Source organism: Rutidosis leptorrhynchoides, chromosome 5 (genome assembly GCF_046630445.1).
Source record: "Rutidosis leptorrhynchoides isolate AG116_Rl617_1_P2 chromosome 5, CSIRO_AGI_Rlap_v1, whole genome shotgun sequence".
In the NCBI taxonomy this organism is placed as follows: domain Eukaryota; kingdom Viridiplantae; phylum Streptophyta; class Magnoliopsida; order Asterales; family Asteraceae; genus Rutidosis; species Rutidosis leptorrhynchoides.
Window position 1 is genome coordinate 356,105,022 of NC_092337.1, and position 16,379 is coordinate 356,121,400.

The 16,379-nt window shown below is 31.8% G+C and overlaps 1 pseudogene; it reads right to left on the bottom strand.

Annotated features, from left to right (window-relative positions):
* Positions 1-3,903: 3,903 nt before the first annotated feature.
* Positions 3,904-8,213, bottom strand: LOC139850593 (auxin efflux carrier component 4-like; annotated as a pseudogene).
* Between the last annotated feature and the right edge of the window lie 8,166 nt (positions 8,214-16,379).

Consider the following 16,379-nt stretch of genomic DNA (forward strand, 5'->3'; position numbering starts at 1 on the left):
AGGATCCTATAGCTCAAGCTCCTAGACCTGAAATGGCCATTCGAAGGGAAAGGGGTGATTGGAAGTATATCTAATATGACAAGTATCCTAAAATGGAAACACTTTTAAAATAGAAACTTTCTAATTATAAACTTACTAAAATGGGAAACTTACTAAAAATAGAAACTTTCTAAAAATGAAAACTTTCTAAAAGTAGAAACTTACTAAGAATGGAAACTTAGTAAAACAAACTATACTTAAACACTTACATACTTAAACTTAAACTTGGGCAAAACACTTACTACTCTTAAATGTCAATAGGTTGACTTTTCTGCTCACTCATCCAACTTTCTATTCCGAGGAATAACTAGCTCATCTCTCTACTTACTAAGGTGAATTCATAGCCCCACTCTTTATTGCTAGCAAACTTATTTACTTTTATTGGGGTGAGACACATGCTACTTTTACTATTTACAATTTAGACACAAGTGCCAACTGTTAAAACTATGCTATACCCGGCTATGTCCGACTAAGTCCCTACAGTGATATTTTTAATTGCTCGTTGAATGCATGCTTAATTATTGGGGGTAGGCCTATCGAGAGTAACGTCCCCGATACATTTGACCAAGTCATTGTATTACTTAATAATGAAATTAAACTGACAAGTATAAACTACAACTTGTCTTTGGGGCAAACTTAAACGTTTAGTCTAAATATCACGTATTGGCATAACTTTTTGATCCTGCGAGATCAACTTTACAAACTAAATCTTGTGGTCTAAAACAACGGTCAAACTTATTTGTTAAACCTATGAACTTCACTCAACCTTTTGGTTGACATTTTAGCATGTTTTGTCTCAGGTGCTGATTGATTCAAGCTTTCTTACTTACTACTTATGTGATGCTACTTGGACATAGGATCAAGAGATATCGCATTTACTACTTTTGCATTTGAACATTTACTTTATTCCTTTGTAACGACATTTCATTTTCCGCTGCGTACTCAATAAAGTTTATTTTATCATTTAGTATTGTTCTCGTAGATTATAATATGTTGATTTATTTGATATAAAGTCACATTTCGCCCAGGCTCTAACTGGGGGTGTGATAAATAGCATGAGGTGGATTTAATAGAAATATTTAACACGACCGTCGAAGCAAGATTGACAAATCACGAGAATTTTCAACGGAAGAGAATATTTTTAAAGGACTAAAATCATAATTTGAGTAAACCCTTCATGTGTATAGCATGCGACTGGAGTTAACAAGATTTTTCAATAATCATTAGTGTGAGGGACTATTTGAGTAAGATTTGCATACAAGGAGAACTATTCACATAAAAGAAACTTGATAGACTAAACTAGTTTACGAACCCTCGCTTCGCGTCGGGGTTCGGTTTTCAATGTATTTTAGTGCGTTTAGTTTGTAAAATTATTACGTGGCTAACGATGATGTCGTTGAAGCGTAACGCGAGTCGAACTAAAAGGTATAATTCGTGAAAGATTTAAATGTTATTTTAAATTAACAATATATGTGCTATGTGCATCTCCGCGTTTTACTATGGAATTGTCGAATTTTAAAAATTTAACGCAAAATCAACGTTATTGAAAAATACCTCAAATATTTAGCGTTTTTTAAAAAGATTCCATTTTGCGTATAGTTAGTGACATTGTGTTCCTAAAATTATGTCGGAAAAATTTAACTCGTTGCGAGCGAGAAGATATGACCCGTTGAATATTTGGGTGGAGTTTAGTTAAGATTTTTTATGAAAATGGTTATTTGACACTTTACTCCCCTTTTGGGGGGCGGTTTTATTTTTGAACAAAGTTTGGGGGGTTTTTTTAGAAAAAGGAAAAAAAGGTGAAAACAAAAAAAAAAAAAAATAAAAAAGGTGAAAGGACGAAATATATTATATAATATTATTATAGTTATAATAACGGGGAGGCGAGTCGGGTCGGGGTAAGGGGGTAGGGTTCGGGGGTGTTTTGTATTTTCTCGAGGGGTGGGTTTTTTTTAGGAAAATTGAGGAGGAGCCGATTCGTACTTTGGATAAAGTTTGGGGTCCTTAGTGTGAGATTGAGATAGTTCAAAATAGTAGTATTGGGGAGGGAGCCGATTCGTAAGTTGGATAAAGTTTGAGGGCCTTGGTGTGAGATTGAGATAGTCCAAATAGTGCTATTCATTTGGACTATACTATCTCAATTAGATATAAGGTATAATGCACATGTGACAAAGTTAACGAGATTTATTAATGATCTTTAGTGTGATGGACTACTCTAGTAAATTTTTTAATATTTGTTATATTTCTTACGTAAACTAGTAATGTTTACTGGGATTATGATTTTGTTGATAGTTTTTGTTAAATGTTGTAGGAGTATTATTGAATGTTGTAATTGGCTCAAGAATGTTATATTGATGTTGAGGTTTTTTGAAAATTATGAAAGAAGGGATAAAGTTTTGAAAGAAAAGTTGAACTGACAATATACCATCAAATGATTAGCACGTGGTGAATTTAACGGGAATATTTAACACTCGTTAGTCATAGGAATGTCAACATAAGATTGACAAATCACAAGATCCGCGTTGAAGTAAGAAAATATTTTTAAGGGACTGAACTCGTAATTTCAGCAAACCCTCATGTGCATATCATGTGACTGGAGTTAACAAGAATTTTTATTGATCGTTAATGCGAGAGACTATTTGAGTAAGATTTGCATAGAAAGAGAACTGCTCACATAAATATTAATGATCGTTAATGTGATGGACTACTATAGTAAATTTGCTTATCACGGATACTATTCATATAAAATACATAAAGTAACATGTGCCATTGTGAGGGCACATGTTAAGAAGTATTAAAATTTCATAAACTTTTTCTAAAAGAATCATTAATGACTACATGTTTTATTTTAGGAACATTCAATGTGGCAGTTGCAAGTTAAAGGAATCGATGGTCAAATGATGACTATTTGCATAGTTCACAAATTTTTTTGTGATTAGAAATTAAAGGAATCAAGTGGGCTTACTTGTGGTTATTCTCATAGCGAGTTATAAACAAATGAATGATCCTCTTTAATTTCAGATAACGTTTAAAAACTTTCAACTTCTCATCTTAACCACTCACCAAATTACATTTCACTTTTATCATTGTATAAAAATAGAAATACCGTATAGACATGGAATTAAAATTTGGCTCTAGCCAACGTCGATTTATTATCGACTTAACTGTCGCTTAAAGTCTAAAGTAAACTTCAGGCATGTTTAAAATAAATGAAAATTTGATTTTACCATTTTCATGGCGTCTCACACTTTTTCTTTTTCAAAAAACCTACTTATTGACCGGAAGTCCATTCAGCAATCTCTCTATGGATAGACTATTGAGAGAGATGACTTTCTTTACTCTTAGAGTGTTTCACTTTGAGTGAAGAAATGAATTATCTTTATTCTAGAATAGGGGAAAATTGTCTACATCTTACCTTTTCCGTAACCCACTTTTGTGGGATTGAGTTTTGTTATTGTTGTTGTACATAGAATAAAAATGAGTTATAATTATAAAGAAATTTCAATCAATCCTTCATTGCTAGTAACTGATCAAACATTTAATCAAAACATCACTTATAATCTTTATTCCATAATAACATACCCTTTGGAAATGTCATGATTGGCAATTAGACATGTTTCCTACCCAATGTGTAACAAAACCACAGTAAAATTTCGATCTTCACATTAATACTAACAATTTTACCAAACAGAACTTGACTACCGTCATGAGTACAAAGTATACCTTTTCAACATATAACCATCATCAAGAACAGATCATGTACTTCACCAAATATTTCTAACATATTACCCTAAACCAAATACTAACTCTAGTAACCTAGTAAATCTTGGCTTGTTTCATCTCCTATTTGCTTCTTCTGTAACACTAGAGTTCGAGAATGACGTAGTAGCATAATGTAATGGGCACCGTTATCAACATTCCAAATATAACCCTGTAACAATAGGAATTGTTAACAAACAACAGCATGATACAAACTCTTAGGATCGTAATATAGTATAATGTTAAGTTATATACTTACGCTGTACTAAGAATTGTTGGATGAATATTGTACTCCTTAGCGAAAACAAATGGTACGATCCCAACCGACAAAGTTGCCTATGAGTGATGTAAGCAATGAGCTGAAATAGTTTATAAAAACCATAAACAAAGATGATGAGTTATAACGTTTACCTGAACAATGGCGACATAGAAGAGGGTACCGTGGAGGCGAACTATGAATGCTGCAAGCGCCATTACGGCTGGTCCTAATAGAAACTTCATTGCCATAGCAAATGCGGCCTTTGATCTCCCACATGCTATTAACTTTGGTTGAAGTGCCATAAACAAACCTTTTAAACAACATAAATTAACTATTAACTATGATAATTACAAAAGTTAGGGAGTAGAACAAGAAAACAGAGTGACACATACATGACAAACTATTGTCAAAACCAAGGTTGAAAAGGACGTGAGACGGGGCCGAAACGGTAGCGACCTCCAAACGTCGCAACGAAAAAAAGGGGCCGAGACGGGGTCGAAACGGATGTTGACTAACGTTGACTTATATATATATATATATATATATATATATATATATATATATATATATATATATATATATATATACATACATATATATATATATACATACATATATACACACATATTTTAGAGCTAAAAAACCTTCGTTAACTAGTTTGTACCTATAATTGCTATTAGCGTTAATATAATACAAAATGGAATACTAAACTAAGTCAATTTTGATTAATTTGACCGACTTATAACCGATTTTAACAGAATTTCTGACTTTTGACCGGTGTTGACCCAATTTTTCCTGCATTTGACATGACTTTTGACCGTTGACAGGTTTATAAGAAAACGGGACGAGGTCGAAACGGTTTAGTCACCAAAACGCCGCAACGGGGCGTCGCAACGGACGTAACGGACGCCGTTTACAACAGTGGTCAAAACACATTATTTTAATAAAAAGTATGAATGAATAACATGTGTCTTTACTTTGCAGTATTGCTGTCTACGTTTTATCTCTTTCATACTTTGTGCTTGTTAGTAATGAATAGTGTTAATTAAAGTCAAGGGAATTTGACTTTTCCTAGATACTGTGTATAATAACACCGAGTAAATTTTATGATGCTACATTTTATAAAACAGGGATCACGATGATGTAAAATGTACAGAAATCATAGATATAGTCGACAATATTGTCTCAAAATTTAGAGAATTTTTTGTGTGTATATTTAATGGTTCCCAGAGGTTTTGGAGCTATGTTGGTTCTTTTTATAGATTTCTAAAACATAAACCACATATTACGGTACTTTTAAAGGAGTTTCATTTTAGTCACAAAATATTTTGGGGTTCAAAAAGGCATGCTTCAACATTATCACGAAAAAGCATGACTTTGTTTTCGTGTTGTTAACTTAATTTCTCTTTTTTAACAAGCAACCGGAACAAAAATCTACGAACAGAAATTTCCTTTACTAAAATTGGTAATTACTACTCCTTATTTATTTATTTTATATATATATATATATATATATATATATATATATATATAATAAATAATAATAATATAGATACACGGAGTAATATATATTACCGAGTATTATATTGACATTATGATTGTTCCTGTGTTATTTCATATCGATAAAAATACGCTTAACTATAAATAGTCTACTATCGAATTCGAATTCACAACTTCCATAATGATAATTTATTTCGATATAATTAACTAGGCCAAAGACAATTTGGTTATTAATATTATTATTATGTTTATGTTTATGTTTATTAATTATTATTAGGGTTAAAGTCATAAATAGGCCATATACTTTCAGTTTTGTCCCAATGTAGGCTATATACCCAAAAAAAATACCAATATAGGTTATATACTCTTAAAAGTTGTATTGATGTACACAAATTTAACAAGTTACCTGCTGAACCGGTAAACTTAATTATTTAACATTTTTTTGCATTTTATATGGCTACAAATAGATCATATACTTTAAGTTTTGTTCCGATGTAGGCTATATACTTTCAGTTTTGTTCCAATGTAGGCTATATACTTTCAGTTTTGTTTCGATGTATCACTAACGTCATTCTCCACGTAGGATGTCACGTCATCGTTTAGTTGTTTATCCGGTTAATAAGTTTTGTTTGTTCATATTAGTACACTTTATGAAAGTATATAGCCTAATTGGTATTTTTTGAGGTATATAGCCTACATTGGAATAAAAATAAAAATATATGGCCTATTTATAGCTTTAACCTTTATTATTATTATGTTTATTAATTCCAAAATACTTTTGTAACGTTCTTACACATTAAGCAAAACAAATAGAAAACAATCAAACATGACCGTCACTAATTTATTTGGTTAATAATTTGGATTGATAAAAAAGCAAATCAAACTTACCTAAGCTAAACATTGCCATTCCAAGACCAGTATTGGAGATCAACTTGATTGACTGTCCTATTATTTTTGGCATTTCGACATGCCACCTGTCATTTAATTACAAATAATTTTCATAAATAAATACCATATAACATAAAAAACTACTTTCAATTACCTATCAATCAAACTTTAATACTGGCTTACGATATATATTACTCATTGTCTCATATATATTGTCACCCTATAATTTTTGTTAATATTAATATTAAAATACATTTAATTGATACGTAGTATCAATTTTTTCATTGCTTTTAAGGCAAGTGTAACTAAATATAAGTAATTTTTTTTTTACCTAAATGACACAAGAGCCCAAACAAGGCCAATGATGCTAGCATATGTATTTGGATTCCTAACCAATTTTCGCCAAACCATTATCACTATCAAACGACCCATCACACCCGCAGCGGGCATCTGTTTTCCGGACTCTTCCTCCGCAATCACCACCGTGTCATGGCGGTGCTCCGCCGTCGAATCCACCCCTAATTCTTCCATAAATACCAATCAATTAATCACCAAAATTTTAACACTTTCCAAATCACAATTCATTAAAATTAAATATTCAACACCTTAAATACTCACCTTCTGTTTTTCCATTCTGAGGCTGATCAGATACCTTAACCCGAACTTCTTTCCCCGAATGCGGATCCAAATCGATATGACCCGACCCGTCTTTAGAAACTACCGGTGCACTAGTGCTCCTAACAAACATGCTGACGTCATGTTTATTGCTATTTTGCCAACTGCCTTTCTGTTGTAACTGTAACGCCTTTGATACTTTTTGGCCTTTTGTAACTGCAGGATACATTTCCGAATTTTCAGGCTGAAAATACGGTTTCATGTTTTGTGATGCATGGAATGAAACTGTACGGTCATCTTCAAAATTAGAACGTCTAGGAGTCTGTCCCCTAGACCACTGAACCGAATACAAATTATCCGCTGCCGGACTAAAATTCGATAACCTGCCACCTGGAAACCCTAAAATTGAGTAAAAATCCGATTGATTATAATTCGAATTTCGCGGCGAATGAACAGCTGATGAATTCAAACTATAAATCTCCGCTCCCGAAAGTCGATTAACGTCAATCGACTTTCGTGTCGCGTTCGATCTTCTAACCGTCACGTGAAGTTTCCCATCGGCACCAATTTCGGCATCCGTTTCTAAAAAATCATGTCCGTCTAACGAAACAACGTCCGAATCGACCTTAATGGACGCGATATCGCCTCCCGAATTGGGGAATTTTTCCTTGATCAACAATTTAGCACCGCGAAATTCGAAAAAGAATAAAAGCAAAGTGTACCAAATGATACATTGCATGACAACAACTTGAACCATAAGTGAAGCTGAAAATTCGCCGTACATTGCACTCAGTAACGGTATACCTATAACGAGAGTGTTCGGGAGCGTTGTGAGTGAGAAGATTGTGATCATCCATTCGAATGTTCCGGTTTTTGTGAATTTAACCCAGAGAGTAAGGAGTAAAAGCATGATGAGTTTTTGGAGCGTATCGGCTGCGATGAAACGGAAGCTCATTGTGTACGGATTGTTCATTGAGATGAAATGAAAAGAGAGAAAAGGGACGGCGAAAATGGCGACAAATCGGTTGATGCCGGAACATTGATCAGGGGTGAAAATGTGCCACCATTTAACGCTGCCGTAAGCGAGAAACATGGCGACGTATAACGGAACCATGGCGGTTGCGATGGCGTAAAAGTCATGTCCGGTGATCATTTTTATTGTGAAAGATGGTATAAGATTTGGGTTTTAAGAGGGATGTGTGATAATGTTAAATGGTACAGTGTATCTATTTATAGTAGATAGAGGAATATTTATTTGTATATTTTTAATATAATTTATAATTTATTGAATTTTATGTACGAGTAATAATAAAAGGTGAGGTTGACTGAGGTCATTGACTAGTCATGGAAGACGTATAGGTGTGTGATTACTCATAGAACCAAGAAAATTAGTTTTGCTACAAAGTTCCGAATTTTATGCTCAAAGTTAATACTGAGGGTTGTGTGATAAAATAGAATAATTAAACTACGACTAGTTTAAAATGGAATTTTTTTTTCTTTTCAAAATGGACTTATTTTGTAGCTCTTTACAAAAATAGAAATTCAAAAAGAAATTTTATAAAAATAGGTAAAACGGTGATTGAAAAGCCGGTTTGCAAGTTTTGAGCCCAAACCGATGTTTCAATTGCCGGTTTGACCACGTGGTTGATTCTCTGTCAAACCGCCAATTGACTCTTTGACTAGAACAGTTTTTCACACCAAACGCCTTAGCACTTATTCTCAATCCGTGACTTAAATAGTGTCGAACCAAAAGAGTATTGTGTACAAACCGGCAAATGAAAGGCCGGTTTGTATCATTATATATACCGATGCCTGGTTCATCGGTTTGTATCACCTCCTTCAATTTCATACAATTTTTTAAAACACATACACGATTTTACAATGAATCCCGCCCAACCTCGAGCAACTCCGCTCGATGAATCACTATTATTTTTGCAATTTCAAGGAACTCACAGAGCGTCGTTTTTATTTGTGCTGTTCAAGATGCTTCTGTTCCTGATAGATCCGAAAAAGTTAAACCAAGACGATCGGATCGGGGTTTATGGCATCATATGAAAGGTCTCAAAGCTGCAGACGAGTTTATAGACGCACGGGTTTACCGTTGTATTCAACAAACGGGTTTAGGGCAGGTTTTCAAAATAGGATACCAACTATTGGATCACGCTCTTATTTTAGCGTTGGTTGAACGGTGGTGGCCGAAGACGCATACCTTCCACTTCCCAATTGTTAAAATGTTTTTAACCAAATAATTTGTATTTGTTTATATAACTAGTTAATCCGTATTAGAATATTTATATTTAATTAACCAATTAATTCATATATTATATAACCAATATATAACTAGTATTTTTAAATAATTAATTTGTATTTACATTATATATTCGCATATGTAAATGTAATTAATTTGTATTTAATTTAATTTGTAATTGATTAAATGTAAAATATATATAATTGTATTTAAATTAATTTATTCGTATATTTAAATTAATTTGTATATATAATTTTATATATATACGTATATATTATATACGTATTGAACTATAATTCGTATATATATTATATACGTATATTATATATTAATATGAACTATAACTCGTATATATATTTTATACGTATATATATTATTTATATTCGTATATATGTTTTGCGTAGGAGAAGTAACGATAACGTTGCAAGTGTAGTGACCCGAACTTTTTCATGTTTATATATATTAAATGAAATTGTTATTTACATGATTAAGTGTTTTCAACATGTTAAGCAATCAAACTTGTTAAGACTTGATTAATTGAAATAGGTTTCATATAGACAATTTACCACCCAAGTTGACCGGTGATTCACGAATGTTAAAACTTGTAAAAACTATATGATGACATATATATGATTATATATATAGTTAACATGATATTTTGATAAGTAAGTATCTCATTAGGTATTTTAACAATGAGTTATATACATAAAATTGAGTTTATTGAATTAAGAAACTCGAAACGGTATATATAACGATTATCGTTATAACAACGTCTTACTAAATACATATGAATCATATTAAGATATTGATACACTATGTTTAATCATGATAAATGATAAGTAAACATGTCATTAAGTGTATTAACAATGAACTACATATGTAAAAACAAGACTACTAACTTAATGATTTCGAAACGAGACATATATGTAACGATTATCGTTGTAACAACATTTAACTGTATATATATCATACTAAGATATATTAATATATCATAATATCATGATAATGTAATAATTTAACATCTCATTAGATATAATAAACATTGGGTTAACAACATTTAACATGATCGTTAACTTAAATGTTTCAAATCAACATTTACATGTAACGACTAACGATGACTTAACGACTCAGTTAAAATGTATATACATGTAGTGTTTTAATATGTATTCATACACTTTTGAAAGACTTCCATACACTTATCAAAATACTTCTACTTAACAAAAATGCTTACAATTACATCCTCGTTCAGTTTCATCAACAATTCTACTCGTATGCACCCGTATTCGTACTCGTACAATACACAGATTTTAGATGTATGTACTATTGGTATATACACTCCAATGATCAGCTCTTAGCAGCCCATGTGAGTCACCTAAAACATGTGGGAACCATCATTTGGCAACTAGCATGAAATATCTCATAAAATTACAAAAATATTAGTAATCATTCATGACTTATTTACATGTAAACAAAATTACACATCCTTTATATCTAATCCATATACCAACGATCAAAAACACCTACAAACACTTTCATTCTTCAATTTTCTTCATCTAATTGATCTCTCTCAAGTTCTATCTTCAAGTTCTAAGTGTTCTTCATAAATTCTATAAGTTCTAGTTTCATAAAATCAAGAATACTTCCAAGTTTGCTAGCTTACTTTCAATCTTGTAAAGTGATCATCCAACCTCAAGAAATCTTTGTTATTTACAGTAGGTTATCTTTCTAATTCAAGGTAATACTCATATTCAAACTTTGGTTCAATTTTTATAACTATAACAATCTTATTTCGAGTGGAAATCTTACTTGAACTTGTTTTCGTGTCATGATTCTGCTTCAAGAACTTTCAAGCCATCCAAGGATCCTTTGAAGCTAGATCTATTTGTCTCTTTTCCAGTAGGTTTATCCACAAAACTTGAGGTAGTAATGATGTTCATAACATCATTCGATTCATACATATAAAGCTATCTTATTCGAAGGTTTAAACTTGAAATCACTAGAACATAGTTTAGTTAATTCTAAACTTGTTCGCAAACAAAAGTTAATCCTTCTAACTTGACTTTTAAAATCAACCAAACACATGTTCTATATCTATATGATATTCTAACTTAATGATTTAAAACATGGAAACACGAAAAACACCGTAAAACCGGACATACGCCGTCGTAGTAACACCGCGGGCTGTTTTGGGTTTCATAATTAAAAACTATGATAAACTTTGATTTAAAAGTTGTTCTTATGGGAAAATGATTTTTATTATGAACATGAAACTATATCCAAAAATCATGGTTAAACTCAAAGTGGAAGTATGTTTTTCAAAATGGTCATCAAGACGTCGTTCTTTCGACTGAAATGACTACCTCTTACAAAAATGACTTGTAACTTATATTTCTGACTATAAACCTATACTTTTTCTATTTATATTCATAAAATAGAGTTCAATATGAAACCATAGCAATTTGATTCACTCAAAACGGATTTAAAACGAAGAAGTTATGGATAAAACAATATTGGATATTTTTTTATTATTGTAGCTACGGGAAATATTGTAACAATTCTATATAAATCATATCCTAGCTAACTTATATTATATTATACATGTATTCTAATATATTATGTAATCTTGGGATACCATAGATACGTATGCAAATATTTTGACATATCATATCGACCCATGTATACATATTATTTGGAAAAACCATAGACACTCTATATGCAGTAATGTTGGAGTTAGCTATACAGGGTTGAGGTTGATTCCAAAAATATATATACTTTAAGTTGCGATCTAGCCTGAGACGTGTATACACTGGGTCGTGGATTGATTCAAGATAATATATATCGATTTATTTCTGTACATCTAATTGTGGACAACTAGTTGTAGGTTACTAACGAGGACAGCTGACTTAATAAACTTAAAACATTAAAACGTATTAAAAATGTTGTAAATATATTTTGAACATACTTTAATATATATGTACATATTTGTTATAGGTTCGTGAATCGACCAGTGGCCAAGTCTTACTTCCCGACGAAGTAAAAATCTGTGAATGTGAGTTATAGTCCCACTTTTAAAATCTAATATTTTGGGATGAGAATACATGCAGTTTTATAAATGTTTTACGAAATAGACACAAGTAAATGAAACTACATTATATGGGTGAATGATCAAAGCCGAATATGCCCCTTTTGCTTGGTAACCTAAGAATTAGTAAACCGATCTACTAATTGACGCGAATCCTAAAGATAGATCTATTGGGCCTAACGAACCCCATCCAAAGTACCGAATGCTTTAATACTTCGAATTCGTTTTTATCATGTCCGAAGGAGTTCCCGGAATGATAGGGGATATTCTTATATGCATCTTGTTAATGTCAGTTACCAGGTGTTCACCATATGAATGATTTTTATCTCTATGTATGGGATGTATATTGAAATATGAAATCTTGAGGTCTATTATTATGATTTGATAATATATAGGTTAAACCTATAACTCACCAACATTTTTGTTGGCGTTTTAAGCATGTTTATTCTCAGGTGATTATTAAGAGCTTCCGCTGTTGCATACTAAAATAAGGACAAGATTTGGAGTCCATGCTTGTATGATATTATGTAAAAACTGCATTCACCAAACTTATTTTTGATGTAATATATTCTTATTGTAAACCATTATGTAATGGTCGTGTGTAAACGGTATATTTTAGATTATCATTATTTGATAATCTACGTAATGCTTTTTAAACCTTTATAGATAAAATAAAGGTTATGGTTGTTTTAAAAATGAATGCAGTCTTTGAAAAACGTCTCATATAGAGGTCAAAACCTTGCGACGAAATCAATTAATATGGAATGTTTATAATCAATATGAACGGGAAATTTCAGCAAGATGTTCAAATTTTATGAGGTTTACCCCTAAATGGAGATGTTGTGTCGGGTGTGTGGCACAACAAGACGCCGGATCAATGGTCTGATTTTGCTGGCCAATATGAACGAGATCAGAAGGTCTATATTCCTACGTCGGGGGTGGGCACGAGCACGACTAGTCGTTACTTTCCGTGGTACTACGTGCGTACAATAGTGGTAATACGTGATATTAGGAGACCACAACCCGCCAACCAATATCGTGATTGGGTAACGAAGAGAATCTTTATGTAAGTAAAATAATTATTTTATAGCATTTGTGTGAAATGAATTGGTTTTAATATTTGTTTACAGTTACCTATTGTGCAGGAGGAGGGTTTAATAATAATAAGCGCGATGGCTACATCTCAAATGCAACCAAACAGTCAACCAAACCTGCAGGTTTTTGTTGACTTTCCGTGTAATTTGATGGGCGTCACGCATCAAAGTCAGCATGATCCGGGGTTCTATTTCTATGGTACACAAAACTACTAATGACCGGATTATGGTTTCCCTCAGCATACAAATCAGGGTCAATCATTCAGTGCCATCCTGAACCAGAACGTGTCTATATGGGATTATGGTTATGGTACTACCCCTCATCATACACCAAGGAATTCTGCGTTTGATATGGGAAGTCCATCATATGGACATCAAACTCCAGGGAACTCTGCGTTTGATTTGGGATCTCAACGAACTCAATCATATGTTCAGCGAAACTCTCCCTTGGCATTCCCGGATATGGGAGGTACATCACAAGCTGATCAGGATGTACATGATGAGGCGTAACTAGGAGATGATGAGCCCGACCCACAACCACAGCAACTCCAGAGGAGTGATCGGGTTTCAAATCCACCACCATGTGGTACTGATGGACACAAACATGGGTATAGACGTAGACGTTGTTTGATCGTATTATTAATGATTGTAATAGTTTGATTTTTTTTAATGAGAACTCGTTATTATCTTTTATTATAATGATTAGATTTTTATTATAATGAATAATTTAATAATTGAAAACTCGTTTTACCATCAAATTAATAAACTAAAAATTATATTACATAATAAAAAATAAACTCATTATTAATAAACTAATAATTAAAAATAAAAACATAACATAATATGAAAAACAAAAAATAAACTCATTACTAATAAACTAATAAATAATTTTATAAAAAACATAATAAATATTAAATAATAAAAACATAACATAATATGATGAAAAAAAATACAAACCGGCTTTTGAAATGCCAGTTTGCACTGTTAGGGTAAACGTGACTTAAAAATATTATAAAATGTAACTGCGGAGCCAAACCAGCAAATAAAATACCGGGTTAGCCTAAAATTGGCAAACCGGCAAATGAAACACCGGTTTACCTATTTTTATAGAAAATTTGTTTGAATTTTGAAATCTGTAATATAGTTAGAAAATAAATCTATTTTGAAAAAAAATTGGTTTAAAATCAAAATAATTGAAATGTTGTGATTGAATTTGAGTTTTAACGATAATAATTTGTTTGATAATTATTATAAATGAATTTAAAAATAATATAATATTAATGTATTAACTTTTTAAAAGATGAAAAAATATATATAACTATTTAATAAATGCTCTAAATATGATTTAAGAAAGATAACAAAAGAAATGAATGTAATTAATGATTAAAAAATTAATTCAACTCTAAATGATTCAACACATATTGCTAAGCGATCCAACATCACTAAAAAAAAGATAATGTGATAAAATCTATACTAATACCATATAATCGATGCTCTAACCGTTTTTCTTTTGATGTACTCCTCGTGGGACGTAGAATTGAAGCGGTGTTGTTAAAAGCCAAAATGGATAAAATGATACAACAATGTACGTCTATAAATGGTTTATGAGTTACGAATGAAAGTTTTGCACGAGTCACCACAAGGATAAACTTTAACTTTTGGTAATGTCCATGTGGGAATAAGAATTATTACTACCGAACTGATTAAAGTGGCTGAAAATGCTCCAAAATCATGAACTTGTAAGGGAAAACGTGGAAAGATTGACGAACTATATAAATTATGAATGTGAAGGAAACAAATAGTATCTTAGTATGAGGAGTAAGTAAATGAAGAATGGGAATGAGTAAGGTGTAATGACATCTCAGATAAAGACTCATAAGAGTTAAAGCAAACTTCTAAATGTGTGTATGTCTCAAGGGAAATGAAGAAATGATAGTTCACGTTAATATGTTCTAATTCGATCGGTAATGTCTTTTGATACAGAGAAGAATGATTGTTTCTTAAGAGAATTGACGAAAGAAACACTATTGAATTGATATGGTATGATGAGGTGGCTCTCTAGTCACTTATTATTCCTTGGTCGTAGTGATGGACTTCATAATATCAGAAAATGGGTTACCCTCCTTAGCTCTTCAGCTGCTAAGTGTTGTAGAACCTGAGTCCAACTGCAGGCGTCCAATCGTTTGGGTGGTGGAAGATTAAGGTTGAGAGTAGTGGTGAAAGTGTTTGAGGCCCATGTCCTCTTATGGTATTCAAAAACTATTATGTGGAGTACTGTCTATGTGACGGCCCGGAAAATTTCGACTTATTTTGAACCAAAACTAAAAATGTTTCCGACATGATAAGTAATGAATTATGACAAGTTTTAAAACTTTTAAAAATGAGTTTTTATATAACGGTTGACCACCCTGTTTGTCTGGCGATTCACGAACGTCGTAACTTATGATAATTATATAATCGTGTGTATATATATATATATATATACGGAAACATGCGAATAATATTTATATACGAAATGATAAAATTTACTATTGAATGATGCAGTTTCTAATTAAAAAGTTTACGTATATAATCATTTTATTTTTATGATGTATTTTTTTTAGTTTTTAAGAAGACACGAAGTTAAATCAAAGATGTACAAGTTGTAAAGCACAACATACAACAACGTAACTTAAACAGTTGAATCGAAATTAATTTATTTACTATTCATATGAATAGTAAATGAAACGAAATTAATTAATTTACTATTCAAATGAAAGCGACATGATAGAAATTATTAATTATAAGTTACATAAAATACTCGTGAAGTATTTAATAAATATGAATTTTTAAAATATTAAAATTCATTAATTCGATTGAATTAAACGAATTCAGTAATTTACGGTGGCACATAAT